An 18,035-nucleotide genomic window follows, 5' to 3' on the forward strand; every position below is an offset into this window, starting at 1 on the left:
CTGTCTGTTTCTCTCTCTCCCTGAGCTTTGGGTTCTGTGGAATAAATATACACATGATCCTCGACTTACAACAGTTCATTTAGTGGCCATTCAAAGTTACAAAGGCACTGAAAAAAGTGACTTATGACTGTTTTTCACACTTACAACCTTTGCAGTCCCAATTTCCCAATTTTAATGCTATGGAATCAATCAATCAATCTTTATTTATTGATCAGCCCTTGGGCCATATCAAGTTACCAGATTTCCCCATATAGTCACATGATCAAAATTCAGATGCTTGGCAACTGGTTGCAGTGTCCCCGGGTGACGGGATGACCTTCTGTGACCTTTCTGACAAGCAAGGTCATTGGGGAAGCCGGATTCACTTAACAACCGTGTTACCAACTTAAGAACTTCAGTGATTCACTTAACAACTGTGGCCAGGAAAGTCGTAAAATGGGGCAAAACTCACTCAACAAATGTCTCACTTAGCAACAGAAATTTTAGGCTCAACTGTGGTTGTAAATCGGGGACTACCTGTATGCATCTGCATTTTTTCTCTTCTGTTTTCCACCCCGAGTATCTGTGCAACAAAATAAAGCAGGCTCATCCAAGAGGCACTCTGTTGAAAATCAACTCTGCTCCCAGAACACTGCCAGTGTCAAGAGAACAAGTGTGGTTTCCAAAATGCCATGGAGATCTCAGACAGAGGTAGGCAGACAGGAGCAGGGTACGCACAAACAGTTAAAGTTTTTAAATATGACAAATAAATAAGTAAAGAGAGCATGCTCCTAATATTTGCCATGCCATTTTAACCTCTCAGCGCCCATTCTGTCCCAATGCCGTTTAAAAACTTACAAAGAGCCTTGGTGGAGCAGTGGGCTAATGCCTCCTTAAGTAACACCAGCTGCCTGCAATTAGTGCAGGTTCGCGTCCCACCAGGCTCAAGGTTGACTCAGCCTTCCATCCTTCTGAGGTAGGTAAAATGAGGACCCAGATTGTTGGGGGCAATTAAGCTGACTTTGTAATAATGCCACTGGGGGGGGGGTGTGACAGCCCTAATAAGCAGGCATATACATAGAATGAAGGCTACTGCTAAGCTTGTAAGCCGCCCTGAGTCTTCGGAGAAGGGCGGGATATAAATGGAATTAAAATAAAATAAAATAAATAAATAAAATAAATGCATCCAGAGGTCAAAATGGTCTGGGACCTTCGTGAATGCAAACATATTGGCAAATGAAACACTCTGGACCAATAGCAGTTGTGAACCTAGGGCAGAAAAAAGTCTGCTTTGATGCTAGGTGTTAAGCCAAAGGTCTCTAAATGGCCCAATCAAATATTTTACCTCCAAATGGCGATTTGGACCAACTGCCTGGGAAATTCTGAGAACTGAAGTCCACTCCTCCTAAGGTTGCCAAGTTTTTTTTTGTTTTTGTTTTTTTAAAACTGTTTTAGATTCTAAGCTAGCCGAAAGGCATGTTTGAATTGATATTCGGCAAAACAGCAATTACCAGTAACATGTTCGCCCTTCCATTGGAGCAACGTTTGTGTTTTGAAAGACAGGTATTGACCCAAAAATGTGTGTTGTAGTTAGCATCTCTGAACATGGGCAGAGTGAAATTCCTTCACCACCAGTGGCGTAGCGTGGGGGGTGCAGGGGGGGCCGGCCGCACCGGGCGCAACATCTGGGGGGGCGCATTAGATGCATTTTACTTTAATTACATCAGTATTTTCATAAACAATACATGTGCTTAGGGGGTAAGGGTTTCTTTAACTAATCTAGTGGAAAAGACTCGAGTGCTAAAATCCACGGGTTAGGGGGCGCAAATTACTTGCCTTGCCCCGGGTGCTGACAACCCACGCTACGCCACTGTTCACCACCAAATACTCATTTTCTCAGAAAGTGTTTTCACTTACTCTTTAAAGTGAAAACACTTTTTAAACACATAAAATCAGATGAGGCAGAGAGCCTGGCAGTCACTAAAGGAAGTCTCTGAGGGTTGACGATCGGAGGAACAAGGAGGATGACCCTTTGGAATCAGGTGGGGACTTCAGCTGCAGTCCAAAGACTCTTTACGTGCTGTACCGGAACTGGGGCTAGCTTGGAAAACTGCATCTCTAATTTAGAAGAGAAGGAATTTGCCTATGGCATCTTTTGCAGCCCACGTGTGCCAGCCCATGCTTGGCCCTAGAAGCAGAGGATCCTACATACCTCACAATGCAAGGCATGGCTTCCTTTGAAGCTCTATCCCTGCATTGGCTCTGAAACCCTCCAGCCAGAGGGAGGCCCCAGTCTCTCCCACAAACACCATTGTTTATCTCAGAGCCAGATAAGGGCCAGGCCGGGCAGGGCAGGGCAGCCTTGCAGATCTGTGGGTGGTTGTGCTGGGTGAGTGACTCACTCGGCATTAAGCAGGGCCCGTGCCAGGCTGGAGCCCCCCTTTCTATAAATAGGTGACCTTTCCGGCTCTCCAAACTCTGCTGGGCCAGAATCCAACACAGAGCGTGCTGGTGTCAAAGCATTTGTTCTCGTCTTGTTCTGCATTTGAATCTGCAGGATTTGGGGCTGTCGGCAACCCGTTTCAATGCTTTTTGGCTTTTGCAAATGGCAAATAATACTGCAACCAGTTTTGGTCTCCACACTATGAAAAAGATGTTGAGACTCTAGAAAAAGCGCAGAGAAGAGCAACAAAGATGATTAGGGGACTGGAGGCTAAGCCACATGAAGAACGGTTACAGGAACTGGGCATGGCTAGTCTAGTGAAGAGAAGGACCAGGGGAGACATGACAGCAGTGTTCCAATATTTGAGGGGGTCTCACAGAGAGGAGGGGGGGTGTAAACCTACTTTCCAAAGCATTGTTGGGTGCAATATGGCTTGGGTCCGGATTATCTAAGGGAACACCTGCTGCTGGCATCAACTTCCCATCGTCCTGTGCGCTCCCACAGGGAGGGCCTTCTCAGGGTACCGCCGGTCAAGGAATGCCGGCGGGTTATCCCCAGGGGAAGGGCGTTCTCTGTGGGCGCACTGACCCTTTGGAACCAACTTCCCACGGAGCTTAGGACTGCCCCCGACCTTCGCTCATTTCGCAGGGACTTGAAAACCTGGTTTTTTTGAGCTGTCTGGCCCAGACTGAGGGGTTTTAATTATTTATTAATGGGGTTTTAGTTTAAATTCAGGGACTTAATTTAATCTTAGTTTTAATCGATTTTAACTTTGTATGTTATGTATTTTTAATTTTTCCCTGTAAACCGCCCTGAGTCCTACGGTAATAGGGCAGTATACAAGTTTAAATAATAAATAATAAATATGCAAATAATGCTTCTACATCGTAAGCCACTCAGAGAGTGCTATAAAGGGCTATGGGGCGATATATAAGCCTAAATGCCATTGTTATTGGTGCTAGTAATGCTTCCTCTAGTCTAGTCTGTTCCAAAGCTGTTAATTAGATAAGTATAAACATCCTTACCATCTTATTTCAGCAGATTACTCCAAGCCCTGAAAAATATCAGGGAAAGAGCAGGTCCCCCCCACTTCCCAACCTATACCCCCTACCCTCACCCCAGCACAAGTTGAGTCACCTAACCACAAAAGTGGCTGGAATGTGTCCGGACAAATTCTTTCCAATCTGAGGAGCAGAAAAGCAGCTATCAGCAGAACAGTGTCTGCTCAAGCGTCCATGTAAACATCGGCAGACTCATCTTTTCCATCAAGTGGCTGACTACCTGCGCACAAGTGCACAGAGACTATTTTTAGCTTGCTTTTTTCAGCAGCACAGCCTGAGACAAAAGCACACCTCACTTGAACAACGGCTGTGTAGTTTGATTGCAGCCATCATCCTGGCTTGGCAGATTGCAAGTGAGCTTTTGAAATCCAGCACACCAAATCTTGCATTCCCTACCATGTCCAAATTGCCGAGCTGTAGATGGCCAACATTAATCTTAGGGCAGTGTTTCTTAGCACTGACAACTTCAAGATGTGTGGACTTCAACTCCCAGAATTCCCCAGGCAGTGTGCTGGCTGAGGAATTCTGGGAGTTGAAGTCCACACATCTTAAAAAATTGCCAAGGTTCAGAAGCATTGCACTACAGTAGAGAAACAGTGTATAATCTGTCAGCATCCCCTTTTGTGAATCACTTTGGCGAAAGATTAGTAAATCATGTATCTATTTAATTGTTACAAATTCACCAAAGTGGCAAAGCAATAAAGGACACTCCCAGCTGGCCTCTAAAGCAACTGCCCTATTGACAAATTTAATTTATGATTTATTAAAAGCAGACATCCCTAGTTTGTTGCTCTCCATCTGGCTTGGGATGATAACTGAATTTTTATAAGGCTTTTGTTTGTAAAATTAGTGAGAATTGAACCTGACTGCTTTAGCACTGAGCCAGAGTATTCATGTTTCAAATTCATTAGTACTTCCAATCCTTCTTCAGAAGCACCAAAGTATTCACCAAGACTTATTCCCTTGTGAAATACACAGTATTAAAACTTGTTAGCATCCTTGTGTTTGTGGTCCTTCATATTGGAAGCAATACATAAACATCATGATTGCAAGTAGTCCTTAACATATGACCGTAATAGAGCCTGTGCATTATGGTCATAAATGTTACAACCTTATTATGTGATGGTCATAAATGTTACAACCTTTTTTACAGCAGTCGTTAAGTGAACCCATTGTTTACTGGGGCACACTTTTGCCAAAACCAGAAGTAAATTTCAGCAAACCGTCATTAAAAACATGGTCATGTTAAACGGGGGACACTGCAAGTGGCCAGAAAAATGGTTGTGTTGTTGAACGCCTGAAGTGTAGTCATGTGACTGTGGGGGAATGACTTTCAGGACGTCAGAACCGGGTTGTAAAATGTTTTTCTAGATAGGTTGTAACTTTGATCGCTAACTCTATAGACTCCTTTTAAGCCAACTTTTATTAATTCATTTGTAATATTTAAACCCTGTACAACAGGGGGTCCCAACCGGGGGTGCTCCCACCCCCTGGGGGTGCGAGACGATATTCCAGGGGGTGCAAAAGCTTGGGTTTTCAAAATCATAATTTATATGTGTAATTCATTGACATTATTTCGAACCCTACCTTGGTCTCATCCCTACCTTGCTGTGTCTTTTTCTCCTTTTTTTTTTGAAGTGGAAAATATCTAAGTCAGGGTAAGATGAGGTTCTAGTTTGGGGGGTCCCTTTAGAATGGCCAGTGTTGTTGGCTTGGGAAAGTCCATTAACTCATGCACCACTTTTGAGCAAGGTCATGTCATGGGTTTTCTGTAATTTAGTTATTACAGGATAATGAACACCTTCTTCTCCTGATGTCTGGAGGAATGAAGTGTTTAAACTAGGTCTGTCGAAGGAAATGTTTCAGTGTAACTCAAGGGGCCTTTGAACCTCAGCATCTTATGAGTTTTTCATAAGCCTGGGCCAGTTTCCAGGGTAAGAAATGGTAAAAAAACTAGAAGAAAAGGTTGAAAAAGGAAGAATCCAAAGACTTTGTAATCACCCACATGGCTGGCAATATGTTTTTTCCAGAGCTGTATATTTCTCTGCTGCAATTTACCTCACGAGCATTTTAGAGAAATGCTATTCTCATATTTGCCGTATTGGTGTCGTACTGTGATATGAGCTACAAGGAATCCACCCTTCCTGATGCCTGCGGATTGGGCCATGCCAAGACCAAGCAGAGGAGCAATTACAGGGGATCCTTGGCGACTGTTCAAAGTTACAATGGCACTGAAGAAAGAGACTTGAGTGTTTTCCACATTTATGACCGTTGCAGCATCCCCATGGTCACGTGATCAAAATTCGGACATTTGGCAACTGGAATTATTTATGACAGTTGCAGTGTCCCAGGGTCATGTGATCAACCTTTTTTGATTTTCAGACAAGCAAAGTCAATGGGGAAGCCAGATTCACCTAACAACTGTTACTAATTTGCTTACTTACTAACGTAACTACAGTGATCCACTTAACAACTGTGGCCAGAAAAGTTGTAAAATGGGGCAAAACTCACTGTTGCTTTGCAACAGAAAATTTGGGCTCAATGGTGGTCCTAAGCCAAGGACTACTTGCAAAGTTTTGTGTTTTTTTAAAATGGTTCCAAAGTAATTTAAAGATACAGGGCACACATTTCCATACTCCCAGAGACATCAATGGAGGAAGGGAATCAAAAAAGTTAAGATGGCAGCCACGATTAATGGCCTACCCTTTTATGTCATGTAGGGCAGTGGTTCTCAACCTTGTATTCATCACGGACCTCTTTTAAACACCTTTTGTGGCCACAGACCATGGCCATGGACCAACCCAAATTTAATTCAAGATTTAAATCATAACATTTCTTCAAGCCCTCATGGACCCCCTAGGACAACATCATGGCACCCAAGGGTCTGCGGACCCCAGGTTGAGAACCACTGAGGTAGGGCATCAATCACCCTTGGTTGCCCCATTGTCCTTCAGATTCTCATTAGTCATCTTGCCCATTTCCATAGGACTCAATAGTCCTATAGAGATTAAAGCTGGGTTTTTGCACGCTGCAAGGATTCATTTTTTAGCAGCCAGTTTCTTTTTTACATGGATGCGATATCTGTTCTTCCCAAAGACAGCTTAAAATGGGGGCCAACAGCAGGTTCGCTGCTGAACATTAAACAAAACAGGAAGAGAACTGCTCAAAGTCAAACAATGCTTAATCTTGTGTGGCAAATGGAGTAGCAGAAGGAAGGAGAAGGCACAGAATTTCTCCAAGGTAGGGCTTCTTGATCTTAGCAACTTGAAGATGTGTGGATTTCACGCTGGCTAGGGAATTCTGGAAAGTGAAATTCACACGTTTTAAAAGTTGCCAGAGTTAGGAAGTATTGTTCTAAGGAACTTTTCTAACATGGAATTCACGTTTTAAGAACTATCGAACAGTTTTGCATTAAAATTATTTTCCCACTGTATTCTTGAGTAAATTGATGCAAAGGTGAGGGGAGAAAGCTCTGAAATGAAATTTCGACGCTCGATTGGCTGATGGTGGGATGAGATTTTATGGTCAGGAATAACAGTGGAGGGATTTAAGATTTACTCATTAATTCAACTGGATGCTGCTATTACTACAAAAATTATGAGATATGAAAAACAAAAAAAATTAAAACCCAAGAAATCTTGGGCCAGTCACTTTCAGGGACTTGTTCAGGCAGTCTCCAAGAATTAGACACTATTGAACGGAAGAAAAAAAAAGGCTTCTAGAAGGTCAGGGGAAAGGAGTTTGATTAGATTATCTTTATCGGTATGTGGTTTCTTTGATTCTAAATTTAACACTTCCTCCTGAACATTGCCCCCCCTCCCCCGCCCGATTTCATGGCAGAAGAGAACGACAAGTAATTTTTCCTACTCTATTCACACTGGATGAGAATGACATAACAGGAAAAAGGAAATTTAGAAACTTATTTTTATAAGCCGTAATAATAAAATGCCTCTAATATGCTGCACCATGGGAAAAACCACATTCATTCTTGTTCTAAGCATCGCTTAGGAAAGGAAGAAGGCTCAATATTATTTTTGTGGCAAATAATTACGAAAATTATTTTTCAAGAACCTCCAGTTACAGGAGACTCAAGAGTGCCTTCAGGGAGTCAAAAAAGTCAAAATGGTGACTGAATGAATGAACCTTTATTGTCAAAGTACAAACATGTATACATTGAGATTGGCTGAGCCTCCCTTCATGGCCCCCCCACCACCACAACTCACAGTGACAACAAACCCACCATCTTGTTACACCATGTGAGCTAATTGCACAACACACTGGCCTCGCAAGTCAATCATACATAAAGTTATTTCCCGTTCAACAGCCTGACAGCCCATGGATAGAAGCTGTTCTTCAGCCTGTTGGTACGGCTGGCTATACTCCTGTATCTCCTACCCGATGGTAGGAGAGTAAAGAGATACCGTCCAGGGTGTGAGTAGTCCCTGAGAATTTTCCTCACTCTTCCAAGGCAGTGGGCCCTGGCGATGTCATCCAGTGGTGTCAGGGGACAGCCCACAAGGTCTTGTGCTGTGCTCACATCCTTTGTAATACTTTCCTATCCGCGGCTGTCAGGCCAGCATACCAAACCATATGGTATGGTCATACCTTTGTGATCAGAGTCCTGCCCCCCCCTTTTTTTGTTTTTTACATACAGGTGAAAGCTGAGCTTTGACTGCACAGTTGTGACCATCTTGAATTCTTCTGATTCTGTGGCCCTGACAGAGAGTCCTCAGCTCTGTTTTCCCTGGCCTCAGGAAGCCCTGTTCTCACTCTCCTTCTCATCAGGTCTGGTGACATGAAATTATCACATCCTGACTTGAAAGGTTGGGAGGGTGCTATTTCTGGCTTTGCTACTGTTATGCAGGCAGACCTTGGAGGTCACCTTAAAGAAAAAAAACGGTCAGAGGAAGTTCGGCATGTGACTTTTTGGCACGCTGAGTATTTTTGTGATAAAGGCTACCGTGGATTAAGGGCACAAAGAGTAGAGGTGGGTTTCTTTTTATATCTACGAATACGGAACCTTCCGAATCCTTTTAAATGTTGAAGGAGGGGTGCAAGGGAGAATTAATAAGTGGCTAAATCTGAGAACATGACCTTTGTGTAGGAGATCTGGGTTCAGCAGGCTTTATTTAATCAATGATTTGCTTTGTCTGTCTGCCTCTGTGTATCTCTTTTACTAGGCTTGTGCTGCTCCAGTCATCAAGCTACAGGTAGTCCTCGACTTACAACAGTTCATTTAGTGACTGTTCAAAGTTACAACATTGAAAAATGTGAGTTATGACTGTTTTCACAGATACGACCTTTACAACAAGCCCATGGTCATGTGATCAAAATTCAGATGCTCGGCAACTGGTTCATATTTATTGACCGTTGCTGCGTCCCAAAGTCATGGGATCCCCTTTTGCGACCTTTTGACAAGCAAAGTCAATGGGGAAGCCAGATTCACTTAACAACTGGGTTACTAACTTATGAACTACTACCGCTTAACAACTGTGGCAAGAAAAGTCATAAAATGGGGCAAAACTCACTTAACAAATGTCTCACTTAACACCAGAAATTTGGGGTTCAATCGTGGTCGTAAGTCAAGGACTACCTGTATTAGGTAGATATATAGTGTAGGTAGTCCTCATTCAGCGACTGTCTTGTTTAGCAACTTTGCAGTTATGATGGTGATGAAAAAATAACTTTGCAACCAATCCTCACATTTCGTAGGTCTATAAAGCAAAGGGATATATGTGTGTTTGTGTGTGTGTGTGAGAGAGAAAGAGTATAAGGACATTAGTGAAAAATGCCAAATATAAATACCAAACATTAGCTGCTTATTTTAAATTAATTAAAACAGAACTACCATAACTTCCACCATTGCTATATAGTCACAAGGTAGTCCTCGATTTGTTTAATGACTATTACAATGTACTGAAAAAAGTGACTTACAATTGATGCTACCATTGCAGCATCTCCATGATCACATGATCAAAAGTTGTGCGCTGGCAACCAGCCTGTATTTCCAACAGTTGCACAGTCCTGGAGTCATGTGATGGCAACTTTCCCAGTAGTCGTCCATGTGGGGAGCCTGATTTGCTTAATGACCCCATGATTCACTTAACAACCATGGCACAAAAGGTCTTAAACTGAGCACATTACTAACAGCCATGCTTAGCAACAGAAATTCTGGTCGCAAATATGGTTGCTGGTCAAGGACTATCCATCGCAATGTACATTGTTATAATAATCTATTACTGATACCCTTTTTTCCTTATTATGAATTTTTTTAAAAGGGCAATTGGAATATTGGCAAACAGCATTTATGGGTGAAAGTGAAACAGAAGTTACCGGTAGCGTCTCTTGCGCAAAGGTTGGATACCACATTTTGTTTAGCTTTACTTTCCAAACACTTTTTTTAAAAAAAAAAGCAACTGCACATAGGAGATTAACATGTAGATCACTCTAGCCACTTCCACCTGATCCAGGAAGAGCAGGGCTAGTAGAGCAGACAAAGTTGTTCTTAATAAAAAAAAAGAAAGTTCTTCCACTGCCCCTTCTCTCTCCCCTCCTAGCACTGGAAACAACTTAACAACCATTCATTTAGTGATCATTCAAATGGCACTGAAAAAAGTGTGACTTCATGACCGATCCGAGCACTTACAACTGTTGCAGCATTGCCACGATCATGTGATCAAAACTCAAGCGGTTGGCAACCGGCCGGTATTTACGATGGTTGCTGTGGCCCGGGCTCACATGATCACCACTTCCCAGCCGGTTTCCACCAAGCAGTCAATACGGGAAGTCAGTTTTAAAGGTTGTATGAGTTTCTTAACAACTGCAGTGATTTGATTAACAAGCAGGACAAAAAAGGTTGCGAATTCAGGCATGACTCATTTAACCATGGCCTTGCTTAGAGCAGAAACTCTGGTCCCGTTGTGGTCGTATGTAAAGGACAACCTTTAATTTTCTATCCTAAATTTGGCACAAGGTGTTTTTTTTGTTTTTGTTTATTTGTTTGTTTGGGTTGTTGCAAGCACTAAAGCGATTTTTCTGAATTGCAGCAGCTCAATCTCTGTTTATGCGGCTCCGAAAGTTAAGCATGCAATCAGGTTTGTTCAGAAATCCTTAGGTATTGTTGACATTGCTATGTCAGTGAACCCAATGAATGTCACAATAAACAGTCACAGGGTCCCTTAGAAGAGAGCAAAGATCACCACATTGCCCTGGGGACTTGCAAGCAGTGAAAACAGACATGTTTTGATCTCTGCTCTTCTTCTAAAAGTTCATTTTCCCCTGTCCTATTTTATTTTTGCAACAACCCTGTAAGGTTGGTTAAGCTGTTCCAAGCTGGATTCAGTGAGCTTTATGGTTGAGGAGGATTTGAAGTTGTATCTCCTAATCAAAGTCTATATCAGGGGTAGGCAACCTTGGCTCTTTTATGACTCGTGGACTTCAACTCCCAGAATTCCTGAGCCAGCATGGCTCAGCTTGGAAACCTCTCCCTTTCCCCTCAGCATGGCTGGCTCAGGAATTCTGGGAGTTGAAGTCCACAAATCATAAAAGAGCCAAGGTTGCCTGCCACTGGTCTATACTAACTATATTGTAACCACTTCTTGAAAGTACATAAATACAGGTAAATCTTCGATTGACAACTCTTTGTTTAATGACTGTTTGAAGTTACAAAAGCACTGAAAAAAGGGACTTACAACCAGTCCTCACACTTACAACATCACAGTATCCCAAGGGCCACGTGGTCAAAATTCAGGCCCTTGGCAACTGGCATGTATTTATGGTGGTTGTAGCATACTGTGGCCATTTGGGACCTTCCCAGCTGACTTCCAACAAGCAAAGTCAATGGGTGAAGCTGGATTCATTTAATGACTGCATGATTCACTAAACAATTGCAATAATTCACTTAACAACTGTGGCAACAAGGGCTGCAACATTGGACGTGACTCACTTAACAGCCACGTTGCTTAGCAACGGGAATTCTGTTCCCAGTTGTGTTGAGGATTACCTGCAAGACAAGTAGTTAACTGATATTGACCTCATAGATGAATATCTTATTATTATCCTTTATGTTACTAATAAAAAGGTTATGGTGGCTCAGTGGCTTAAGGATGCCGGAGATGATCTGTGTTCTGGTGGTTCAGGTCCAAGAACCACATAATGGAGTGAGCTCCCGTCACTTGCCTGGGCTTCTAGCAACCTAGCCCTTCAAAAACATGCTACATGCAAATAGCATGTATTTGGTGGGAAAAATAACAATGCTTTGTGCGGAAGTACAAACCCAACTGGTGCCCGACCTGACCTGTCTGAACGCGACACCCGAACGCGAGGCAACATTGGTGAAGGAAACAGCCCTGGATGACACTGCAGAATGCCGTTAGCCATTCTGAGTACGGAGCTTGTTCACTGCCTGTGGTGCACTTCTGAATAGTGCGTGAGCATGAACTGAATGGACTAGCAATTGTAGGCAGCCAATCAACTACTCTGTATTAACACTGTAGTCTTCTGGCTAATGCACCATAGGCTAAATAATAAATGTTACTAATAGTGCTACCACCTGTGAATTTGTACAATATGCGAGTGGGTCTTTCCCTCACCAGGCTGCAGGGAAGAAGGTTTTCTGAGATGACATCTTGGCTTATGAAACATCTTCCCTAGAAAGCCACAGCTGGCTTCCGCATTCATGCATTTTTAGCCCCAAGCAAAGGCTCTCCCCTTACCCCAGGAATTTCTCTTTGTCCCCATTCAGTTTAATTTTAAACTTATTCTTCCTAAAACACCAACACGATCAATTTTATGTTTGCTTTGCCAGTTACAAAGTTAATCAAATTAACTTTGTTTAATTAAAGAAAGAAGTGGGATAGCTTTCTCTCTGGAGCAAGATTGTCCAAATAGGAGCTCTGCCGATATGCTAGTTTCGGTTCCCATAATTCCCTAGCCTGTAAGGCCATTGTGCTTGAGGGCTGGGGAATTGTGGGAGTTGAAATGTGATACCAGCCAAAGGCTTCTGCTTGGGAAAGGCTGCTGAGGATTTATTTCAGAGGTTAAAATGGCAGTAGAGATAAGGTTCAAACATAATGTAGGTGGTGTCCACTTCCCTTCACAGATCCTAAAGCAATGGCGTCCTATTTTAAGAACATCATATACTCAGACGAAGAATGGAAGCTGTTAATTTTGATCAGGACTAGGAGAAACTAAGAGCCTTTAGCCGCTGCTGAACTACTGTATAAGCTACTGCTGAGCATAAAAGGATTCTAACATCATAACTTCAGCGGGCTGATCTGAAATGTTAATGATTAACTCTATCATATTAATTACCTAATATGAGGCCTTGAGGGATTTCTAATTTATTCTGGGGACCAGGGGGAGTGTTTCATTTTTAGTCCTGCCCACTGCAGAAGCTACTGTTGAGGAAAATTAGATAGCAGCATAAAAATTGATCTGTTAAAACCAACACAATATAAAATACACTGCACTTACCCAAAGCCAGCTGTCAAAGAAAAGATTTGCAGTCCTCCCGTCAGGGCATAGACATTGGCTTCCAAGAGAACAGAAACCTCTCCTTGCAGAACCACAGAGAAAAATTAATTTGTTAGAAAAGCAGACTAAAATGTTTATTGTTTATAGGGCTATTGTGATTCATGAGAGGGTGCGCTGCTTTTTCTGTACTCGGAAAAAGACAACCATTTGTAAATAATGGTTTACCACAGCCTAGAATCCATGTCTGGTGTTATGACTCAGTCCTTGTACTCATGATATGAAGAAGTGAAATGAATCCTGGGATGGATTTGTTTGTCCTGAATGAGGGGTTTATATTTATAAACCAACAAATGAGGTTGCATATTTCATATTTTCACTGTCCCCACTGAACAGGTGTAACTATCTCCCTAAATAAATAAATAAATAAATATTAATAATAATAATAATAATAATAATAATAATAATAATAATAATAATAATAATAATAAAGCAGGATTGGGCAATCTTTTGGTGGGTGGGGCCATAAGTAAGATTTTGTGGGAAGGAGGGGGCCACAAGGACTGAGGAGATGTAGTCAAAGGAGAAGGCCTTAAGTCTGCCTTTTCTTTATTTTTCTGGATAGGCAGAGAGAGGTATGTGGGGTTTCGCTTGCTTTATCATAAGGCTAGGGATCTCCAACCTGGGCAACTTCACTTTGTGACTTCATCTTCAAGAATCCCCACTTAGCACGGCCATTGATGAGAATTCTGGGAGCTAAAGTTTAAACAGGTTAGGACAAATGAATTATGCAAAGCTCTTTTTTTAGGTTTTACATTATGGTTTTGTGGTCTTTGCCATTGCAAAAAAAAAGCAGGAAACCTTGTCACCAATATTCTACAGCTTGGCCAGAAAAGCCTGGAGGTGGGGTGCAAAAAGCATGTAGGTCGTAAATGTTAGGTGTCCAAAGTTAACAAAAAGGACATCTAAAGTTTGTTGGAGTTGTGGGTGCTCCAACACTGAAGGTTTTTAAGAAGAGATTGGACAACAATTTGTCTGAAATGGTATAAGGTTTCCTGCCTGAGCAGAGGGTTGGACTAGAAGGCCTCCAAGGTCCCTTCCAACTCTGTTATTCTGTTAAGGAGGCCAAAAAGTTAAGATGGCACCTGCAACCACACAATCAACATCCTGCCCTTTTACATGCTTTGTGTACGCCCACCTCTTCTAGCCTTGACCACATATCTTACAAATTTCAACACAGCATCGACAGCTCATTGCCTCAGCCACCTGAAAGGGCAATGTAATTGAAATATTTAATTACTCTATTAAATAAAGTAAAGAATATTTTCAAGACAAGAAGAATATATAAATCTGTCTTGAAATATTTGGGTGAATATGCTTAATGTAGCATAATGATAAAAGTTGCCAACAACATAATGACTGCATTTCATACATTGCATTAAGCCACAGTGTTTGGCCTTTACTTACTATGGTTTGTGTACATAGACTATTTAGTAAGCCAATATTTATGGCTTGGCCTGTTGTGTAAACCCAGCCAATTGCTGGATTAAGGGCTTAAGGCATTAAACTAAAATCAAAGATATTCAGGTTGAGGTTCACGGATTGTCATGGAAATCTACTGGATGGTGTTGGGTTAGTCGTTCTCTTGAGACTTTCCCTATTACTCATTCTTGAATCTGCAGAAAAATACTGTATACTGGCATAATATTAGTTGCTCCCATCAGTGATCCCTCTTGTGTCTTTGTCCCCAATCACTTGACTTCCCTCCCAGATAATAGATGTCAAAACCTATTGAAATGCTTGAAGGCTGCTCTTGAATGGTTTGAGAACAAGAGGGAAAATATAATCTACCGCTGATATTTAAGGCCATCTCACTTCTAGGCTGGGGAAAGATATTTGGGGGGTCAGAGAATGTTGGGGGACAGTGTTCCTGGGAAATGACTGTGCTGTCAGAGAGTGCAATGGGGCATTTTCTCAGACCCACATTCCTCACAGCAGTTATATTTGTGGGGGGAAATGGGAAGAGAGAGTGCCATTAGCCTCCTGAAGCATCTGAAGGTTAGCAGGAATATAAATGTATTTATTTATTTGATTTTTTAAAATCCTTCCTTTATTAAAGGTAATCCTCAACATACAACCACAATTGAACCCAAAATTTCTGTTGCTAAGCAAGACAGTTGTTAAATGAATTACTGCACTTGTTAAATTAATAACATGGAATCTGGCTTCCCCATTGACTTTGTTTGTCAGAAGAACCCAGGACATTGTAACTGTCATAAATGTGAGTCAACTGCCAAGCCTCTGAATTTTTGATCATGTGACCATGAGGATGCTGCCATAAGTGTGAAAACTGGTCATAAGTCACATTTTTCAGTGCTGTTGTAATTTTGAACAGTCACTAAACGAACTGTTGTAAGTTGAGGACTACCTGTACTTTATAAGTTAACTCAAGGCAGCCAACATACCTGATATTCCTTCTTCTTCCTATCTTCATCACAATAATAATCCTGTGAGTGTCTGGCCTAAACCCCGCCTGCTTTTATGCCTAAAGTGGGACTAGATCTCACAGTCTCCTGGTTTAGAGGCCAGCACCTTAACTACTACACCAAACTGGCTTTTTTTTCATTCAAATTGAATGAGCAAGTGAACAAATGAACCCAGACTAAGAATAACTTTAGTCTGCCTGGAATACAAGTTACATGTAAACCTTGTAAGAATTATCTATTTTCTGGATATGTATGTGTGTTTGTGATTTCTGTGCCACACTATTCCAAAGACTCTGAGCACCTTACATTTACTAATAAAGAAAGAAGTAAATCACATCTACCAATAAAGAAAGTATTAAAAACAGTGGTATGCTAAACCTGGCTCATAAGGTTCATGAAAACCTATTGTTAAAAATTTCTGGAGTTTTGCAAGCAACTGAGAATCCATATCCCGAGTGCTCCAATCAGCTGTTTGGTGGGTAGCCATGCAGCACAATGGTGGCAATGGAGCTGACCAGTTGTTAAACATTTACCACTGGTTAAAAACAACGAGCTTCAGCTTGATGCATCACCAAATCAGTATCTTTTTTCCATTACCGTTACTTGTTTTTGGTTCAGAAGAAAAGCCAGACATCAGCAGATGAGATTCAAAAAACATATTTATTTGAATCCTTCTGAAATATCAAAGATTAATCTTAAAGTGATTTGCAAGGAACAGTGACTAGATTATACTATCCTCTATATCCTGGCTGAGTAAAAATTTACATTCACATTTGATAGGAGCCACTTTGAAATAACATTGATTTAAAGGTCACACGTTGCTTGATTTTACAGGTCTTCTAGTAGAGGATCAGGAAGTCTCACAGGTGCTTAGCATTATAGCCATAAATTGCTCCAATAAAATCTACTTTTATTCCTTTGTTTAGGGAAATGACTACAATTTTAGTATTTGTTAAACATCACCAGACAGCATGGTCTTTGCTGGTGGCAGCAACAGATGTGTGAGTTCATATCCACTAATCTGGAATAGCAACCTGTTTTTTTTATTCCACATTTTGCAGTCATAAAGTTGAAGGAAACAGAACAGTCTTCTCCAGTTTAGCTGGGCCCAATCATGGTCCCCAATGTCACCTGGTAATTAGCAGTGATTTGTAGCATCTTAAACAGCTTTTCCAGATGGCTGCATTTAAAGTGCCATCCATCAGTCTCTGAGCTGGCTGAAAAATATGCCAGCATTAATTGTACCGCCTCTGTTCTAACAAGGCTGACAAAAGGTGCTGACCTTATGCATCTTGGCAGACAAAGTTTAGGAAAGGATTTTATCCAGTTATTTTCCCTCTCCAAACAATTGGCAGGAAAATAGCTATCTTCTCCTTAACCCGGGATGGAGTGAGTCTGGGCAAGGGCAGGCAGTTGCTCAGAATAACAGATTTAGTCCCCTGTCAAGTTGCTCAACTAACAGATCGTAAGTGCAGAGGGGTGCACAGGAGGAAATGGATAAGATGGCCCCAATTTTCCTGCTTGGTGCAATCCCTCCTCCATGGCAGTTGATCCATCAGGCTATTTCTGAACACAAGTATAGCCCTCTTCTGAAAAGGTGCTAAACCTGTGTCTAAAAATAGCCTGGCTAATCACAGCCACAAAGAAGAATGATTGGCGGGGGGAATGTGATTTCTTTCCTCCTCAATCAGCACTGCAAGGGAATGGCAAAAAGTCATCAAAGAATCCAAGCCAGTATCCTCCAACCATTTTGAGCTGGGTTGATAATAATGAGCTTTGAGTTCTACGAAAGAGTAGAGGTAGCCCTTGACTTACAACCACAATTGAGCCCAGAATTTCTGTTGCTAAGCAACACAATTGTTAAATGAGTTTTGCCCCATTTTACAACCTTCCTTGCCAGAGTTATTAACTAAATCACTGCAGTTATTAAGCTAGTAACGTGGTTGTTAAACGAATACAGCTATCCCCACTGAATTTGCTTGGCACAAAGAATGATCACATGACCTCCCAGAACACTGCAACCATCATAAATATTGCGGTATTTATTTAAACATTGTGGGTGCTTCATCACTTGAGGTTTTTAAGAAGAGACTGGACAGCTATTTGTCTGAAGTGATATAGGGACAGGGGGCTGGACTAGAAGACCTCCAAGGTCCCTTCCGCCTCTGTTCTGATTGAATTGAATATGCCAGTTGCCGAGTGTCCAAATTTTGATCATGTGACCATGGGGAGGCTGCAACTGTCCTAAGCATGAAAAAAGGTCATAAGCCACTTTTTCCAATGCCGTTATAACTTTGAACAGTTCGGTAAATGAACTGTTGCAAGTCGTGAACTATTTGTATTCTCCCCTTTTGAGTTTTCCATATGTTTGTACATCTCTGCCACTGAATAGTGTCAGGGATTCTTGTAAAACTACTGATATATACAGGATGAGTGAACAAATAGCACCAACATCTGGTGCCTGTTCTTTTTTTATTTATTTCATAAACATCATCCAACCTGTAGTGGATCAGTAAAAAAGTAATTCCTCTTTGTGATTCATTAACTGGTTTCACCACTTTTAACTTGCACTCACAGCAAGGAAACACTTCCTGG

Source organism: Vipera ursinii, assembly GCF_947247035.1.
Source record: "Vipera ursinii genome assembly, chromosome: 2".
Lineage (NCBI taxonomy): Eukaryota > Metazoa > Chordata > Lepidosauria > Squamata > Viperidae > Vipera > Vipera ursinii.